The sequence below is a fragment of the Apis dorsata genome, unplaced genomic scaffold (genome assembly GCF_000469605.1).
Source record: "Apis dorsata unplaced genomic scaffold, Apis dorsata 1.3 scaffold_235, whole genome shotgun sequence".
In the NCBI taxonomy this organism is placed as follows: Eukaryota; Metazoa; Arthropoda; class Insecta; order Hymenoptera; family Apidae; genus Apis; species Apis dorsata.
In genome coordinates, this window is record NW_006263516.1 from 100,260 (window position 1) to 108,951 (window position 8,692).

Sequence of the window (8,692 nt, forward strand, 5' to 3'; positions counted from 1 at the left end):
ATGATTATATATAATATGTATTATGAATGTAATGTATATGTAATATCAAGTAAATAAAATCCTTAGTTTGATTAAGTAATTTTGATATCTTGGTTCCAAGAAAATAAAAAAAAATTATGTTAGATATTATATATTAGATTTAGATTGTTGATTTTACTTATTGTATAATTGATATTTTCATTTTGTTTTTTTTTTTTCTTTTAGACTATTCATTATTAATCGGTTTAAAAATTAAGTAATAATGAGAATGATTAGCATATTTATATACAATAAATATTTATTAACACTTGATCATGAATGATTGTAAACTGAATTCTTGACTTTAAAAATCTGACTTTGTACGTACTTTGATTTTAGGATTTTGACTTTAAGATTATATGATTATATAAATTCTTTGATTAAATTCTAAATTCTAACTTTTCTCTCTATACAGAAGTTTTTTAATAACTTAAATTTTTTCTTCTATTGTATTCTCAACGTAATATTTTTTGAAATAAGCTTTGAGTCATTCTTTTATAAGAATGTGAATAAGTTGATATATTTTGTTGGAAAATCCATTAGATGAATGTATTGGCTTAAGAATTGTTATTCCTTACAAACTGTAAAATTTATGACACGATTCTTGAAATATACAAACAGATCATAATTAAAGACTAAAAAAATATTCATCATTCGTTTAATTTTATATATATCGAAGTTTCTATCATCTGGATTCATATAGTAAAAATAACAAATATTATTTATTATTTTATAAAAAATAGTAATCTTTGTGATCATAAATCTTTTTAACTTTATGACATTTGTTATGAATAAATTTATTTTATAATTAAACACTTTTTGATTCTTATTTTAAGAATTGTATTACTAATTATTCGTTTATTCTTAAGTATTAAATAATTTAAAATTTAGTTTTTATTTTAAAATATATATTGATGATAAAAGAAATGTATATATAACAAAAACATAATCATAATAGAAACCATACAATTATTTTATTACACAATAGCATATTGTATTAGAATTTTTCGAAAAATGGAAAATTGTAAATTTGATTTTTATCTTAGAATTTAAAATCATAATAATATAATAATTAAGTATTAGAAAATCAGATATATTTAATATATTAAAGCTGTCAGGATTCAATATCGAACTTTATTTTCAAAAATTAGTTGCTCTTATGAAACAATTTGTATGATAAGTATCCAGAATAGCCATGTTTTAACAACAGGTGTCAGAATATAAATATTTAATTCATGTTATATATTTATTTCTATTACCTATATAGACTATATTGAAATAGATCTGACAAATATAAGTAATTGCATAATTAATTTTTTAATAAAATTATTATTGAAATTATTAATATTTATTAAAATTATTTTTAATAAAATTTTTATAAAGGAAATTTCAATTCGTAACATAAAAGAAATCAATTTTTCCATTAATTAGAATTTAATATATTTTAATTAAATAAAAAATTAGCTATTTCATTAAATCAAAGAAATAATTTAGATAGAATCTTGATAGAATGATCAATATGAATATAATTATCATATTTTTAATATGATAAAAAATATAATATAGGATAAAGTTTTCAATGCAATAATTGATAAATTTGTTTATTTTAAATATATATTTTAAATTTATATGTATATTAAAGTGAATATCAATGGAAGAAAAATGTCATTTACGATAAATAAATATTTATTACTCACCGATTGGAATTCTCTTAAAATGCATTTCCATTAAAATATATTTGCTTGTAAATCAAGTACATCAATCAAATGGACATTCTTGTTTTCCATCCACTGCAAATAGTCGCGATTTATGAATAAATAACGATGAAACGACGTGAAATAATTCATGGAATACGTGTAGATGTGAAATAAAAATATATATATTAAATATATATAAATATATATATTTATATTTATATTATAAGAATCACAATTTTATAATTTATTTTATAATATTTATTACAATTTGGATTAATAATGCAGTATGAATTACAAATAAGATTAAAATTAAACTATTATTCAAATAGAAAATATATAGATAATATATTCATACATTTGAAGTATTGATTTTAGAAGCTAAAACAAATACAAAAATCAATTAAAATTTATTTATTAAGTCATAAGTATTTATATACTTATGACTTATATATAAATACTTATGAGATAGATAAAAATACTTAATAGAGGTAAATAAAGTGAATCGATATAAAGTATGAGATAGAATACTACTTCATTTTATGCAAATTTAAATTGCTTATATCTTAATAATTAAGCATAATAATAAACAAATATTCTTACATATCAACTTTTGTTTTTGTTTTTGTTTGGATTTCTAGAATTGATCTCCAAAAATATCCCATAAATATATATGATAATAAATATATATGATATATAAATATTATACATCCTATTTATATAATGAACTATTATATAAGTATTTATATAATGAATATCTAAAGAAAAATAACGATTTTTGATATTTAATATAAAAAAAAGATGAATCAATTAAAGTAATATTCTTATATAAAATAACATTCATAAAAATACATTCCAAAAAAAAAAATTCTACAAAAATAATATCTATATTCTTCTTTAAAAAAAAACATGAAATATAATAAATATTTGAAAAATTAAAAAAATAAAAATTTTTTTTCTTTTATTTTATTTTCCAAATAATAAAAATAATAAACATAGCGAAAATTCAAATTTACATATAAATTTATGTGAAAAAGAAAATTGAAATCTTTGATCAATTAGATAGCTAGGTATTTTTTTTTTTTTTTTATGATTTCACGCAATACCAAAAGTCATATATATCAAAAGTACTTACAAATATACACATCAAACATCGTTTATTTCGTTAAGTTCTCACCATCTTGGTTCGATGTAATTTTCATCAAAGCGCGATAGTCTCGTATCCCCTCGGTGAATAATGGTGAAATCAATTTGCGGATAACGAGACTATGGAGACGTTAAGGTTAATATCTAATCGCTTTTAGACGCACAGCATTCCTGAGGACTAAATAACCTTGTCTAATTGACAATTTCAACTTGCGTGCAGAAACGATTAAAGTTTTATCTTATGTACACATATTTTGTTCCATTTTACGATCAATTTTCGCTTATATTTTTTTTAAAATAAAATTTTTTAATCAATATTAATGATAATATATTATAATACGATAATAAAATATAATTAATATTACATCTTTATTATAAAATATATAAATCATTTATTATAAAAAATTATATATCGATCCATGTTCCATGTTATATTAAGAAGAAAATATCATAAAAATATATAGTTAATGAAATAAAATGATAATGTTAAAAAAATTAATATTTATTTTTGAAGATGAGCATGTGCTTTTTATATTTTTATATTTTTTTTTATTTTTGATTTATAAAAATACTAATAGAGTTTTTCATTTGATCATATTAAAATTTTTTATTGACACAGAAAAATATTGTATCGTAAAATAATCATAAATATGAAACATATCTAATTACTTTTAAAAATTTGATATTATACAACGTATTATATTAATATTAATCAATGTTTTTTTCATCATCATATTTACTAATATCATGGTATATACTAATAGACAAAAAAAAAGTTTTAAATCTCATAATCAATATAACAATGATATTAATTTTTTTATATTTACAATATTTTTCGAAAAACTACTAATTTTCAATTTTTTAAATAAAATGTTGTATATTTTTTCATATGAATATATGTCAATAAAAATTCATCAATATGTAGATATTATATAAAAGTCTGCAAAACCTTAAAGCTTAAAAATAAAAAAAAAATATTTTAAATAATTTATACTAATATGTTTAAAAATAATTCTTGCTAATACAGCTTCATTCATAATTTTTGTTACTCACTATCAATTTGTTACATCTTTTATTTATATTTTCATATTTGTCTTCTTTTATAATAATACATTGCATTATTTTTTTCTATTACAATTTGATAATCATGAGTAACAACAAAAAATAACAATGATATTGAAAATATTTATCAAGAAAAAATATATCTATTATCTATGAAAGAGTATTAATACAAAATATTTAGAACATTCTTTCACTTTTGATTTTGAAAGACCTTGAAGATCATTTTCATATAATATAATTAATAAATTTGTTTTGACACATCTTTTTATATGATAAAAAAATGGACAATTAAAGTATTGAAAATCATTTGTTTTTTAAAAAAATATTATAAATACGGAAAATTGTTACATGCCAAAATATTGATTGTAAGAAATAGGAAAAAAATTTTCTTTAATAGTTATGAGAAAAATAATGAAACTAATAATCACGTAATATCTTTTAATCAGAAAATAGATATTTGAATAATAAAATATATATTTTTTTATATGTCTTTGTTAATTTTGTATATAAATTAATAAAAAAACAGTTTATGTAAAATTCTAAAGATTTATATGTATTTTTTATACATTTGCAAATATAAATATTAATATGTACTGAATATTAATGCATAATGGAATAAATCTGACATAATAATAACGATAACAGATTACAAATAAAAACTTTTTTACATATAGAATAATTAATCTTACTCTATTTCTTAGTTTAATGATTGATAAAATTGATAATTAGAAATATAAATAAAGTGTAAAATCATATACATATATATACTTAATGCTCAATGTAACATAACATATATATATATATATTTCTTTTTATGTTTGAAATTTTTATGTTAAAATTTTATGTTTGAAGTTATTTGAAGTATATATATACGTATAATATTGCTATCATTTTTTAGCACTTATAAAATTTGAATAATTAGAAATTGAAATAATTATTTATTATTAATATACGTTTTAATTATTTATGATTAATATCGTTACATAACATATATCTATTTAATTTAAATGATATAATTTATCGATTTCAATTAAATAAAAAAAAAAGAAATAACCAGAGAAAATTATTGATTTCATTATCAAAAAGCAATTACATTCAGATGTAAGTGTTGGACCAAAACACTTTAAACATTTATTGCCATTGAAAATTATTGATTTCAAATTGATTTAATTCCAATGAAATTTTGTAAACAATTGCACAAACGGTGGTTATTGTTTTAATTAAGGAAAATTTATATAGTACATATTGAATATGTATGGAATATTAAAAAACACATGGAACAATACCTGTAAGCAATATAAAGATAAGGATAATAAAATGAGAATATAAATTGGCGTGAAGATACGCATACTGACAAATAAAGGAAAGCTGTTCAAAGTGGAGTATTGGGAGACTGTGAGATTTTTAATTAAATCCGAATAACGTTCGTATTATTCCACTCCATTTTATATTCAATATTTACTTTCATCGAGAGAATTACAACGTACAAAAGCAGTATGTACCACATAATTAATGTGTTCGTTGTGTGAAACAGATTACTGAAACTTTTACCTTGTAATAAAGTTCTAAGCGATCCGTTATCGAAACACTGCGGATGAGTTTATTTCTTTTCAAAAGTTAAATTAAAAAAAATTCCGCTAGATGGTACCTTAGTCGGTCAGTAAATAGTTCTCTTTCTCTTTAAATGATTTATTTTCACTTTTAACTTCCTTTCAAGCTAAAATTATGCGATCTATTTCTCATGCCGTTCCTTTAATTAATAAAAAAAGGATTCGAAAAAAATTCAAATAAAACGGTTCCTTCGACGGAATTACTCATAGCCATTTAAATTTATATCAAATTCTGACTAATATCTGAAATTTTTTAAATAACGTAATGGAGCATGCTCGCAATCAATCTAGATCGTATTTAAACTCGAATTCTTTCTAATTCGGAATAATCACAAGAGAATTATAAGCTCAATGTTAACAATTATTCCAATAAAATTATAACCTCAAATAAAGTTCGTAAAATTGTATGATAAAGGCTTTAATACGTGAATCAATCTAATAAATAATTATTATACGAAATAATTATTATATACAATATATCTCAAATTTTCGATTAAAATGTGAGTAATATTATTAAATATTAATATTAATATTATTAAATATTAATATTAATATTATTAAATATTAATAATATTTAATTAAAATATTTCTATAGTGTCAATGTTTATTAATGATAAAGAAATTGTAATTTTATATTTCTAATAATTTTAATAAGGATATTGAGTGAAATAAAAAAAAAATTTTTTAATCTAATTAAAATTAACTCAAAATATATTATTCTATGAAAAGAATAATCAATCGATATGTACAATCAATAAATTAATTTTTATTTTCTTATAATGAAATATTTAAAAAACTAAAATTATGACATTTATTTATTAAAATATTAATATTTAATTTTTAATATTTAATTTTTAATTTTCTTCTTATTCAATTTAACTTAATAAATTAAAAACGTACATATATTAGACATATTTAAAGTTAAAATTGATATTTATTAGAGATATACAAAAATCTAAAAATTTGGGAAATTAGATTCTTTAATTAGAAAGTATCAAATTCAAATCATAATTTTAGAAAACTTTGTTAAATATGAGCATGAATTGAAAATGTTTACAAATAATTGAATGAGTATTTAATAAAATTTTCTAAATTTTAGAAATTCCAATATTTATGAGTTATAATATTATGAGATATTTTAATATTATGAAAATAAAATCCGATCTGAATATAGCCGAAATTGATGAACAATTATAAATGTATGAAAACACTAATAATTTTATATTTGAAATTATTTGAAATTATAAATAATTTTTAATTAAATTTTGAATAGATAAATAAAAAAATAAAAAACCTCATAAATAAATAATTTCAAAAACGTTCAATATTTAAAAAATATATAATTTCAATAAAATTTAATTAATACTAATAATACTCGCATTTGTTTAGCTTTTGTCTTTAACCATAAAATCATAAAATGTAATCATATATTTCAATACATAAAAATATATATATATATAAAAGTACACATTTCTTTATTTCTTTCTCTTAAAAAATATATCAGTTCTAATGAAATAACATTTCTCCATCTTCAACTGATTTAATCCTTACGATTCAATTTGCATTTATATCATATTAATTTAAAGAACGGCAATGGTACAACAAATTGAGAGAGAGAGAGAGAGAAAGAGACAAAAAGATGTCGTTCAAAAAAATCAAGATACAAATCGATAGACAGAAATAAGAGTATTACAAAAGAGAAAAGAAAGAACGAAATAAAAAAAGAGAAAGATATTGGATATAGTAACGAGGAAGCAGTTTACCCGTTTTGCCGACTTCAATTTCTCGAATTACATCATGAAAGAGCACGCAGTAAAAGCATCCGCTGTATTCGTGATCCACGAAACGAGGGCTCACTTTTTTCCATCCCCTTCCATTACTCTACTATTTTCGTTCATTTCCTTTGAGATACATCCCTCATATACCTTTACATTCCCTACATTTGTATCCATTTACATACATCCTTTCTCGAAGACGAGAAGTCCAGCACGGAGTGTCTGTCGGAGCAAAAGTATGACCGATGTTTCGACAATGCGGACTATCAGCTTTGCCGAGAGATATCTCTCAAAGCGAGGATCACACGAAAGAACAGTATCAGCATTATAGCAAATTTGAATGCTTTATTTTTATTTGAATATTCGCGGAGATAAGCTCAAGATTAAGAAGAATGTTGGCCGCACTTTAGACGTTTGTATTCAAACAAGAAAGTTTGCCGGACATACGAAAGAAACACGAGGCGGTATTACAGAGATATTACAGAGATATTCACGTTACATAGAAAGTGATGTAATTATAGACAAAGCGTTAACTTTGAATAAGTTTCAATAAGCTTCTTTGACTTTGATTTTTGACTTCTTGCCGAGTATTCATAGTAGCTTAGCTTCGTATGCAATCTTATAATTCATTTGCAGTAGGAAATTAATTAATGTCGGAATATATATGATTATTACATGGAATTATATGGAATCTACGATCAAATTTATTCATTTCTTTCACTAAAAAAATAAGATCTTTTTCTAATCATATTTTCTAATCATTGTTATTCATTCTAATCAAATTAATTTTTCTATACATCAATATTATTTTTAATATATTTTAATATAAAGTTTTTATTTTTATTGATAAGAAGATATAAGCTCTAAAGAATGGAAATTCAATTCGAAGAAAAAAAAGACTGTATTTATGAATACACATGTGTTCGTTATAAAATTTTGGTAAAAATTTATAAAAAGATATTATCTGATAATTTTTTAATATTATCAAGATTATTACAATGAATATTTGTTATTATCAAAAAAATAATTTAGATTAAGTATCTTAGTGAATATTTATAAAAAGATATTCTCCAATTTTGATGATCTTTTAATATATCCTCAAGATCATCACATTAAATAATATTTTACTTAATGATTACTCATTGCTTATTAAAAAGTTATAAAAAATAGTTTAGGTTATGTTAGGTTAGATTAAGTTAGATTAATTTATTAAAAAATTCTTAACTTAATTTAATTCAAAACTAATACAAATCATAAAAACAAAAATAAATTTGTGACACCAATTAATTATAAGTTTAATTTCATTTCAAATCAAAATTAAATAATTTTATTTAATTTATTTAACTATTATTTGATTTAATGTTTTGAGTTTAGATTAATTTTCTTA